General features: G+C 38.9%; 1 long non-coding RNA gene across 2 annotated transcripts in view; it reads left to right on the top strand.

Moving 5' to 3' along the window:
• LOC122559067 (uncharacterized) overlaps positions 1 to 12,767 on the top strand; it is a 29,297-nt gene that overhangs the window by 5,830 nt on the left and 10,700 nt on the right. The window contains exons 2-3 of one of the 2 annotated variants that reach the window (XR_015759415.1): positions 5,302 to 5,410; positions 6,527 to 6,625. This is a non-coding gene — a long non-coding RNA (uncharacterized LOC122559067). Of the gene's footprint in view, positions 1 to 5,301; positions 5,411 to 6,526; positions 6,626 to 12,767 lie in introns of those variants that run through there. The other variant, XR_015759416.1, reaches the window with a different exon arrangement.

Genomic DNA, 12,767 nt, shown 5'->3' with positions numbered 1-12,767 from the left:
TAATAGCCAACTTCTCCTATCTGTTTAAACACAATGCTCTCCCGGGGGTTGCTGTGTCAATAGAATCTTTTTAATCAAGACTCAGTCTGCAATTAACCTCCAAGCTGGCCTCACAAAAAAAAGCTGGTTTGACCTGTTCTTTTCTGTTTACCACAAAGCTGTCCCAAAGTCCACCAGTCTTTTCCAGCTCATAATTCAAAATTGATAAAAGAATAAAAATACTGAAAGATGAGTGAGGGTTCAAACAAGACGGCATTGATGAAACCACATCTGAAGTACTGTGTAGGAACAAATTACTACAGATGCTGGAATCTGTACTGAAAACAACAAATGCTGGAGATCACAGCAGGACAGACACCATCCATGAAGAGGGAGCAAGCTTGAAATACTATGTATGATATTGGTCAACTTACTTAATGAAGGATGTAATTGCATTCAAACCAGTATAGAAAAGGTATAACAGACTAATGCCTGGAATAGGAGAAAGTGAGGTCTGCAGATGCTGGAGATCAAAGTTGAAACTTTATTGCTGGAACAGCACAGCAGGTCAGGCAGCATCCAGGGAACAGGAGATTCGACGTTTCGGGCACAGGCCCTTCTTCAGGAATGAGCAGAGAGTGTTCAGCAGGAGAAGATAAAAGGTAGGGAGGAGGGACTTGGAGGAGGGGCGTTGGAAACCAACCTGTAGCACAGCATTTCAACTCCCCCTCCCACTCCACCGAGGATATGCAGGTCATTGGACTCATCCACCGCCAAACCACAACAACCCGACGGTCGGAGGAGGAGCGTCTTATCTTCCGACTGGGAACCCTCCAACCGCAGGGGATGAACTTGGACTTCACCAGTTTCTTCATCCCCCCTCCCCCCACCTTGTCTCAGCCGGATCCCTCCAGCCCGGCACCGCCTTCCTGACCTGCAGTCTTCTTCTTGACCTCTCCGCCTCCATCCTACTCCGACCTATCACCCTCACCTTGACCTCTTTCCACCTATCACATTTCCAATGCCCCTCCTCCAAGTCCCTCCTCCCTACCTTTTATCTTCTCCTGCTGAACACTCTCTGCTCATTCCTGAAGAAGGGCCTGTGCCCGAAACGTCGAATCTCCTGTTCCCTGGATGCTGCCTGACCTGCTGTGCTGTTCCAGCAATAAAGTTTCAACTAATGCCTGGAATAAACAGGTTGTCTTCTGAGGAAAGGTTGGACAGACTAGGCCTGTATCCACTGAACTATAGAAAAGTCAGAGACAACTTGAATGTAACATTTAACATCTTCAGGTATATATGGTGAATGTAGAAACGGGTTCAAAATAAGGGGACCCCATTTAAAGCAGAAGTGAGATGAAATCTTCTTTCAGATGGGTGAGAGTTCTTGAAACTCTCTTCCTGAAAAGGTGGTGGAAGCAGAGTCTTTGAATATTTTAAAGCCAGAGGTGAAAGGAGTTTTGGAAACGAAGAGAATGAAAGCTTATTGGAGTAGACAGGACTATGAATTTGAGGTTACAATCAGACAGCCACTTTTGTATTTTATTTGCCCTCGAAACCTCCTTAATTGTAATGTTTTTCTTCATAGTACTGAGCAGAAATTCATTATAACTGTCACCTGATCTTAGTACATAGCCAATCTAACTCTTCAATCAAGCTTATTATCCGCTATGTTTTTTCTTTGGGTGCAAAATTATCTTTCTGTGGTGATTCAGGCCAATTTATTTTGATAGAAATAACACTTTTTTAAGATTAGATTAGATTCTCTACAGTGGGGAAACAGGCCCTTCGGCCCAACAAGTCCACATCGACCCTCCGAAGAGTAACCCACCCCCCTCTGACTAATGCACCTAACACTGGACAATTTAGCATGACTAATTTCACCTGACTTGCACATCTTTGGATTGTGGGAGGAAACCAGAGCACCCTGAGGGTTTGCACAGGGAGAATGTGCAAACTCCACACAGACAGTTGCCCAAGGCTGGAATTGAACCGGGGACCTTGGTGCTGGGAGGCAGTAGTGCTAACCACTGAGCCACCATGCCATCCTATGGTTATTGCTTTAAGTTATTCCCAAGCCATTCTGATTAAAGTCACAGTCCATATATTTAAAGGTTTCCAAAGGCTGACTTTGAAGAATTATAAATTCTCCTTTGATCATATCCATAACAAATTGAATGTCAGTGAACTTATTTGACATTGAGTGGGTCGAATTCCTGCATTCATTGGCTAGGCCACTTTAGAAATAAAGTGTTCAATTCTGGTCTCCCTGAGAAAGATGTTGTTAAATTTTAAAGGGTGCAGAAAAGATTTACAAGGATGTTGCCAGGATTGGAGGGTTTGAGCTATAGGGAGAGGCTTAGTAGGCTGGGGCTATTTTCCCTGGAGCGTCGGAGGTTGAGGGGCGACTGTACAGAGGTTTATAACATCATAGAGGTATAGATATTGTGAATAGTCAAGGTCTTTTTCCCATAGTAGAAGAGTCCAAAACTAGAGGACATAGGTATAGGATGAGAGAGGAAAAGTATCAAAGGGACCGAAGGGACAACTTTTTCACAGAGAGGGTGGAGCGTGTATGAAACTAGCTCCACAGGAAGTGGTGCAGGCTGGTACAATTACAGTACTTAAAAGACATCTGGATGAGTACTTGAATAGAAGGGGTTTAGAGGGATATGGGCCAAATATTGGCAAATGTGACTCATTTAATTTAGGATATCTGGTTGGCATGGACAGATTGGACTGAAAGGTCTACCTCCATGCTGTACATCTCTCACTCTATGATTAAGTTAAAAATCACACAACACCAGGTTATAGTCCAACAGGTTTAATTTAATGCACACTAGCTTTCAGAGCGACGCTCCTTCATCAGGTGATAGTGGAGGGCTCAATCGTAACACAGAATTTATAGCAAAAATTTACAGTGTGATGTAACTGAAATTATACATTGAAAAATTGATTGTCTTTTAAGCCTTTCATCTGTTAGAATACATTGATAGTTTCACTTCTTTCATGTGTAAATCACAAAACCTTGTTTTTTAAAAGTTGCATTCTCGAGTTAGCTGTTAACAATGGTGATAGCTAGACAATATGTTGAAGGTGTTGGCCCCCTGTATTCTCTGTCTATGCCATGATGCTTAGATTGATTCTAATCTAAAAAGTGAGATAACGGAGTTTTACATAAATTCCTGCAGTTTTTGAGCTCAGAGTTCTACATGAATGCATGAAGTTTATGAGCAAAGTACAATGTAACCCTGCAAGTACAAATTCACCCCACAAAATATATGTGTGCATGTGGGTCTTTGTCTTTCTGTTGTGTGTGTGTCTGTCTGGGTTGGGGGTTGTGAGTGTGAGAAAGTGTGTGTGTAGTGAGTGCAGGAGTTTCTTAAGTCTGTGAGGGGGTGCATGTGTGAGTGTGGGAGTGTGTGTGTCTATAAGGGTGTGTGTGGGTGTCTGTGTGCGCGTCTGTGTGTACGTACGTCCGTTGTATGTGAGAGTGTGTGTGTGTAGGAGTATCTGTGTGTGTGTATAGTGCAATGATGGTCACCTGTAATGTGACATGAACCCAAGGTCCCGGTTGAGGCCCTCCCTATGGGTACCGAACTTAGCTATCAGCCTCTGCTCAGCCACTTTTCTCAAATGCCTGTCCCGAAGTCCACCTTGGAGGATGGTCACCCGAAGGTCTGAGGCTGAATGTCCTGGACCAACTGGGAGGGAACCCTCTTGTCTGTTGATTGTTGTGCGGTGCCCATTCATCCGTTGTCGTAGCCTTTGCCCGGTTTCCCCAATGTACCATGCCTCCGGGCATCCTTGCCTGCAACGTATAAGATAGCAACGTTGGCTGAGTCACATGAGTACCTGCCACGTACAAGGTGGGAGGTGTCCCCACGTGTAATGGTGGTATCTATGTCCACAATCTGACTCATGTGACTCAGCCAATGTTGCCTATCTTATATGTTGCAGGCAAGGATGCCCGGAGGCATGGTACATTGGGGAAACCGAGCAAAGCCTACGACAATGGATGAATGGGCACCGCACAACAATCAACAGACAGGAGGGTTCCCTCCCAGTTGGGGAACACTTCAGTGGTCCAGGACATTCAGCCTCGGACCTTCGGGTGACCACATACACAAACACACGGACACAGGTACACACAGACACCCACACACATCCTTATTGACACACACACTCCCACACTCACACATGCAGCCCCTCACAGACTTAAGACACTCTGCACTCACTACACACACACACACACACACTTTCTCACACTCACAACCCCCATCCCAGACAGACACACACACACAGACAGACAAAGACCCACATGCACATATATTTTGTGGGGTGAATTTGTACTTTCAGGGTTACATTGTACTTTGCTCAAAAACTGCATGCATTCATGTAGAACTCTGAGCTCAAAAACTGCAGGAATTTATGTAAAACTCCGTTATCTCACTTTTTAGAATAGAATCAATCTAAGCATCATGGCATAGACAGAGAATACAGGGGGCCAACACGTTCAACATATTGTCTAGCTATCACCATTGTTAACAGCTAACCCGAGAATGCAACTTTTTAAAAAAAAGGTTTTGTGATTTACACATGAAAGAAGTGAAACTATCAATGTATTCTAACAGATGAAGGGCTTAAAAGACAATCAATTTTTCAATGTATAATTTCAGTTACATCATACTGTAAATTTTTGCTATAAATTCTGTGTGTTAGGATTGAGCCCTCCACTATCACCTGATGAAGGAGCGTCGCTCCGAAAGCTAGTGTGCATCCAATTAAACCTGTTGGACTGTAACCTGGTGTGTGATTTTTAACTTTGTACACCCCAGTCCAACACCGACATCTCCAAATCATGACTCTATGATTAGACCTTCCATATCCTTCCCTCTTCCCTGCTATATTTCGGAGAGTTTCCTTAATGTCAGGAATTGGTTGGAGGTTCTCTGTCACAATTCTTTCAGCCACTGTCCCACTCTGGCAGACTCCACAATTTATGATGATTCTATAAATATAAAATATATCTCTAACCTTATACTTGTCACCATGCACTTCACTCCCATTATCGGAAAAGCAGTGAGCACCTTCAGGATAGTTTTTCATTATGATCTTCATTTTACTGAGATTTTCAAAATCAGAATTGATCAATATCAGTGTGGATTCTATTGTGAATGGTCAGTGGTTTATTTTTTTTTAATTCTACTGCTGTTAATAGAAGATGCAAACTTTAAACTGTGAATTAGTATGAAAAATATATTTTCTTATATGATTTTTTTTCCCATTGTCACCACTGATGAACATGTAATGGTTCTGAAGAGGTTGATGTTCATGGTACATCAACTCCACTCATTTAGCGATGTCACACATTGGAGACGAGAAATTCTACTCTAGCTTTCAGAAGGAGCAGATATATCAACCTCCTAAGGTACTAGAAATTGTGCCTGGTCAAATATTGTTGTACTTATTTCAATCATGCAATAATCCTTCTTGGTAGATAAGAACAATGCCCCTTTGTAGATTCTCTATACTGGTGTATCCTTCATGACTGGTCACTAGATAGGCCTAATCAAAGGAGATTCGGTGTCAGCAAATTACCTCAAACAACCCAAATCCAGTACCACATATTGATGGAGGTGGCAAATACGGCAAGGTAGCAAGTATGGTCTTCTGGGAAAATGCCCCAAATGCAGCTGGAGTAATTCACTAGCTTCTCCTTTGCTGTTCATTCCATAGCATCTGCAATGGAATGTGTACACATGTAACATAGTAAAAATGAATATTTTATGTTTTACAATTAAAACTAACAGTATTTATACACAAATCCAAAATGTAGAGATACAATAAATGACTTTGCTGCAGTTGAATTTATATAGTAATCACCTTCTTAAGGAAAATGTGGTACTTATCCATCTTGCTCAAGGTGCATTATTATTTTATATCCACTGTTCCACATGATTTATTGCCACCTAACTTACAATATTGCAGGGTTCCCACTTCTCCAAAGAAAGAGCTCCATCCTGATCATTCCCAAAATAATATTAAGGATATGTTTGCATTTTTCTTTTGTGTTTATCCAATGATTTTTAGCAAGGATTTATTTAAATCTCACATGATAGACTGGGCACTAAGAACCAAGGGATCCAAAGGCAAGAGGCAAGTTATGTTCAAACTTAGTTCAGTGGGTGGAATGAAAGATGAATGGTCAACATGAGTGGAAAGGAAGGATATATTTCCATGAACAGGCCAAAAAGAGAGGCGTAGATTTAAAGCAATTTGCAGAAGGATTAGGAGGTAATTGAGAAATGTTGTCACACAGAAGATGGTGAGTGTCTGGAGCACTCTGCCTGAAAGGGTGATAGAAGCAGAAACTCTTCCGCATTTAAAAAAAAGACATCTAATTAATACACCATTACCTTCAGAGTAATTGCCTAAGACCAGAGAAATGAGATTATCCTGGTTAGCTCTTTTCTGGCCAGCACAGACAGGATGGACAAAATCGTCTCCCTTTGTGCTTTATATTTTCTGTATTTTTCTTCTGCAGGTTCTGACATCAAAATAGATTCTTTCAATTTTAAAGTGACTGAGTATTTTGTGCTTCAAATTTACCACAATTATTGCGGCTTTCTATGCAGGAACAAGGATAATACAACAATGGTAATATAGTTCATATGAATTTTTAAACAAAATCTGAAGTATGTATGGATGAAAAGCATGAATGTTTGGTAGTGTACATGACCAAATCAGTTAATCAGAGAGTGAATTCCAATGAATTACAATGGATTAACTGAGTTAGCAGTGGCATACAGTGAGGTTTGTGATAATGTAAAACAATGAATTATATGATTGTGCAATGGACAGAATGATATCTATGGGAGCGTAATAAGAGTTTGACCTCTTCTGTAGTGCAATGGATAAACTATGTTTTATGGGGGAATGAGTTTTGTGCTATTGGAAAACAATGGGTTATACATTTGTAATGGACAACATGCATTATAAGATCATGAGTTTATCTCAAAGACTGAAGAAATTCTGAAAGAAATTTGGAAGCAATGCGAGCTATTTGGAAGCTATTTAAATGTTATATTAAAAATGAAATTTAGCTAGAATTTTTCTACCTCTAACATTCTCATTGATGACACAGACTTGGAACTGTTTTGCGAGACACCTACCTGAACATCATTGTATAGTCATAGAGTCATACAGCATGGAAACAGACCCTTTGGTCTAACTTTTCCACACTGACCAACTTTCCCAAACTAAACTAGTCCCACTTGCCTGCACTTGGCCCATATCCTTTCTACCTTTCCTATTCATGTACCTATCCAAATGTCTTCCAAATGTTGAAATCTGCATCTACCACTTCCTCTGGCAGTTCATTCCATATTAGGTGAGACAGTGGCCTAGTGGTATTATCACTGGATTATTAATACAGAGACCCACATAATATTCTGGGGACCCCCAGGTTTGAATCCTGCCACCACAGATGGTGGAATGTGAATGCAGTAAAAATCTGGAATTAAGAGTCTACTGATGACCATGAGTTAATTGTTGATTGTCGAAAAAATACATCAGGTTCATTAATGTCCTTTGGGAAGGAAACCACCATCCTTACCTGGCCTGGCCTGCATGTGACTCTCGACCCACAGCAATGTGGTTAACTTTTAACTGCCGTCTGGGCAATTAGGGATGAGCATTAAATGCTGGCCCAGCCTGTGATGTTTACATCCCACAAATGAATAAAAGACAAAAAAAACGCCCTCTGTGTGAAAAAGTTGCTCCTCAGGTCTCTTTTAAATCTTTCTCCTCTCAGTTTAAAAATATGCCCCCTAGTTTTGATCTCCCCTATCCTTGCTATTCACCTTATCTACGCCCCTAATGATTTTGTAAATTTCTATAAGGTCATCCCTCAACCTCTTACACTCCAGTGAGAAAATTCCCAGCCTGTCCAACCTCTGTTTAAAAGTCAGCCCTCCAGTCCCCACAGCATCCTGGTAAATCTTTTCTGAAGCATCTCCAATTTAATAAAATCCTTCTTATAGAAAATGCAAGGGAAATATCATTTGGTAATTGTGTTAACTTCAAAGCAAAATAACAGAAGTGGTTGATCTTAAATAGCCTCTAATAACATTACTCCCAAAATAGTTTGATACTCCATCTCATACTAGTTCAGTTTTACAGTAATTGGTAACTTTTGAAATAATATACTTTTACAGCAATGATACCCATGGAATTGACAAAAATACATTTACTGCTTTGTGATACAAATGCATGAACACATCTTTGAAAAAACACAATTCAAAATGTTTTTATTTTAACTTTTGTACTAAATATCTCATGAAGATATTGAATAAATATCAGAAAATGTACTATATTCAGCAAAGATTCTTCTATCTATCGATTTTTTGATGTTTATTTTGATTTCAATTATTTGGCAATGGTTTTATTTAGTAATGTAATTGTAAAATATTATAAAGTGGCATGTTTAGGAATATATTATTAACCTATAATGATTATTAAGATATACAATTAGGGTAATGTGATTTCAATTCAGGCAGCGCAGAAATTATAAAATTTAAAAAATATTCAACTCATTGTTTATTATTCACCATCATATCTTTACAGGACTTCTTTCCTTTATTATCATTATGAAGTTAATGAAAAATGTTCATGTTTTCCTAAATCATGGTGTAATTTTTAAGAAGTATAATTCACCGTTTTTTACATAATAGATTATTTGCAACAAATATATTAAGGACCCTATGCTACTCCAGATCTCTTTCCACTAGGGAGACATATTAATTTTCAGGGCCACGTTATGAATATGGAAAGAAGGCTTTTATTATACATTATACCTGGAGCAGTGGTTGGAGTCTGATTAAGGTGAAGGATAGAATGAAGGGCAAGTTAAGGTATCCCCTCAGTTGAGACGTTTTGTAGTAAGTTGCAGGAGTAAGCTGAAAGAAAGGGAATGCATATACAACTCTGCATCAATTGTTCTGTCCTGAAACTTTGTTATCCATTCACTTATGATGATCGTGTTGTGTTATATCAGAGCTAAGGGTGAGCTGGCTTACTACAGATGGTATGCAGTCAGTCAAGTAAGCATAGGTTTGAGTTCAATGAAATAGAGCTCTGTGATCTGGGATTCTGGAGGCTACAATGTCTCGAGGTACGATGGGTCAAAATGTGTGGTAAGCCACAATCCTCCCTGCATCATCTGATAGTTTCACTCCATTTACACAGTTTGTATGGGGTAATGAATTCTGTCTAAAACCATAAGATGCAAGAGCAAGAGTAGGTCATTTAGCCCAACAAATCTGCTCTGCCATTCAATTACATCATGGCTGATTTGATAATCCTTATCTTCACTTTCCTACCTTTTACCTATAACCCTTGATCGCCTTACTGAATAAAGATTTATCTGTGTCAGCTTTGAATATACTTAATGGTCGAGCCCCAATAGGCCTCTGCAATAAAGAATTCCACAGATTCACAACCCTAAGAGAAAAGGAATTCCTCCTCATCTGTATTTTAATCGTGCCACTCCTTCTGAGATTGTCCCTCTGGTCCTAGACTGTCCCACCTCTACCCTGTCAAGTCCTGTAAGAATCTTGTATATTTCAGTAGGGTTGCCTGTCATTCGTCTAAATTCCAAAGAGTACAACCTCTTCACCAGTAGTCCATCCTGGTATCAGCTGAGTGATCATTCTCTGGTTTGCCTTTAATGCCAGTGTAGCAGTCCTGAAATAAGGGGCCCTATATTCCAGCTGTGGTCTGACTTGCATAATTTTATACTCCATTCCTTAGTCTGGTTTCTCTTCTGGCCTGTTGTAGAAGGAAGTCATGAAACTTAGCCTCAACCCCCCACTTCAATTTGTTCTTATGCATCCGAAAAATCTTAAGTCATTTTTTATAATTTACATAGGCTTTTTGTAGTCCATATTATTGTCTTTGGCTGACTTACTTTCACAGGCAGTAGAGAGGCGATCTATCCGAACTGAAAAAGGACAAATAAAAAGTGTTAGACGTAATAAACATGATTTTTGATGTATGACACAATTGATAGAAGGTTCAAACTTTCAATCTCACAAAAGGTTCTTCAATATTTCTATTTCTTTGTATTCTAAAATTCATATTTATCCCATCATTGTGTAATATCTGGACAGTCCCAGATAGAAAATTCTATCTGAGTTCTGATTTCTTTAAAGCCAATTACTCCCATTAATGAACCTGTTCATTTTGATGTAATTTATTTTCTTAAGAACATTAAAGCTCTAATAGATGTCCAACTCTTCCTGAAAATCATTAAACTAACTTGAATCATTTGTTAAACAACTTTCTGGGCAATGGGCATAGCGTGCCTTCAAGTGGATGAGAATTAGAATCCTGACAGTGTGGATGCAGGCCCTTCAGCCCAACAAGTCCACACTAACCCTCCAAAGAGTGACCCACCCAGACCCATTATTTGCCTCTGACTAATTGACCTAACTTGCACATCCCTGTACTGTGGGAGGAAACCAGAGAACCTGGAGAAAACCCGCACAGACACAGGGATAATGTGCAAACTCCACAGACAGTCACCCGAGGCCGGGATCAAACCCAGGTCCCTGACGCTGTGACACAGCAGTGCTAACCACCGAGCCACCATATCACCCCTTGAATTTTCTTCAAATCCAAGGTAACCTTGACATTTGATTTCAACTTGGGATCTTTGTTGCACACAGTGCTGGTGTCTGTCAGACATGGAAAGAAAATAATGTTATTTTTCACCTTCTATTCCAGCTGGAAAACAGGTTTTAAGTTTTATGTCATGTCGCAGTTGAAGATCTCTAGGGAAATACATGTATAGTCAAGTCAATTGTAGTGTTTTCTGCGAGAAATGTCCAGAACAAGATATGTATTGCTTCTGCATGCATTAGGAAAGCAGAACAGCAGTAATGCAATGAACAATCATCTGTAAATCACACAGTGTGCAAGTAAACCTATTTGGAGATCTCCTTGACTTTAATACCAAAGGACATGTGGAAATAGATGAAGCTACATTTATCTGATCTCCAGAGTTTTATAAATAATAGCTTTTCTTAAGCCTTGGTATTTAATAGTTTTGAAATGCAGAGTTGCATTCTTACAATGTACTTGAATTTATAGAATTATATGTGAAATGTAAAACTGCAAGCACGGTAATTTTATCACTAAGATACCACTAGATATATATTTTAACCAGAGAATGCGAGACTCAAAGTTTATGGGAATTGTTCTGAATGTCACATACACATTGTAGTATAATAATGATGATTTATAAGGTCATTTTATGAACACTACAATCATTTCCAGAATGCCAACATTGCATCAGACTTCTACCTTTTTGTCAGATAGGCACTTTACTCTGTCAGTACTTCCTGGAAGCAGCTATTATAATTTGTATTGTAAACTGAAATAATAATTCACATAAAATATGCAGAGGTGATTGCAGATATGACTGATGAATGTATTACAACTTTAGTGCTGTTCTTGTGCACAAAACTGACATGATAAAAAGGTATTGTAAAATAATACAGGCTCTTAGCGTGTTTTAATGTTGGGAGAACCTACAAAGCACAGAATTTGTATAATTGTTCTCTTCTTACTCCCTTAAACAATTCACTGTTCATTATGTATTTCATCTAAATCGACTTGTTTCATGGCTAAGATATTATTCATGCTTGTAATATACTTTCCACTAGAATTGAGCTTGAATCTTTGGGGTTAATTTTAATTTTTGTAGGTGTTAAAATAATAGTTTGATCATGACTCATAAGGCCTTAAGTTATAGGAGTGGAATTGGGCCATTCAGCCCATCAAGTCTGCTCTGCCAGTTGATCATCTGATAGGTTTCTTAACCCTGTTCTCCTGCTTACTTCCCGAAATCTTTGATCCCTTTACTAATCAGGAACCTATCTGTCTCTGTCTTAAAGACTCTCTGTGACTTGGTAACTTAAGAAATAATTGAATTTTCATTTCCCATCCAAGATTGCCCATTTTGTGCCATTACAAAAATTAGTTACTTTCCTGTTTCATTCTTGTAGTAGTGAATACATAAGAAAAATTCTCCATAAGATCATACCTGTAGGTTGTATAATATAGTCTAAATACCTGGCTTGTTTAACAATGACAATGAAATGGTATCTGTGATCTAAATAGCAGATGGTTTCATTGAGTTCATTAGAAAAGGATCATGTTAAATTCAGAGTTGGTTTGTCAATTTCTCAATGAATACAATGAAGCAATGAATTATACCTTGTCTGAAATGTCTAATTTGACATTATTCGCTAGATAGATTCAACTTTTGCATGATTTCTTGAACAAATTAAACAAATGTCATTTCGGCAATCTTCTATCCTAATTGCTGAATGCATAAAACATTGGCTTGTCTGATAATTGAAGAGAAATTGTTTTTGACAAAGAAATGGTTAATTGTCAAGAATTGTCAGACATGAGGGAAATTATATTTAAAACTGATGAAGGGCTTTCCATAACAAAGCCTCTATGGGAAAAATAAAAGGTGGTTAGATAGGGGATGCAGTTGAAGCACAGTGAGCAAATTTTAACCAAATTAAATTCTGCAGAGGAAAGTAAAAAGGAACATATATTTAAATACCATCTCTCACATGGATGAATCATCTCAAAATGTTTTCAGTCAGTTAATTAATTTTGAAGTGCACTGTTTTTGTCAGTGAATGGAGCAATCAATTTACCTATCACAGTACCTTATGCCAACACACTGGAACAGGAAGTCAGTACCA

This window comes from Chiloscyllium plagiosum, unplaced genomic scaffold (genome assembly GCF_037043375.1).
Source record: "Chiloscyllium plagiosum isolate Xiang-an unplaced genomic scaffold, Cpla_swu_hap1 HiC_scaffold_14, whole genome shotgun sequence".
NCBI classification, from domain to species: Eukaryota; Metazoa; Chordata; class Chondrichthyes; order Orectolobiformes; family Hemiscylliidae; genus Chiloscyllium; species Chiloscyllium plagiosum.
The sequence above is the reverse complement of the archived record's forward strand: the minus strand, read 5'-3'. Positions and strand labels throughout refer to the sequence as shown.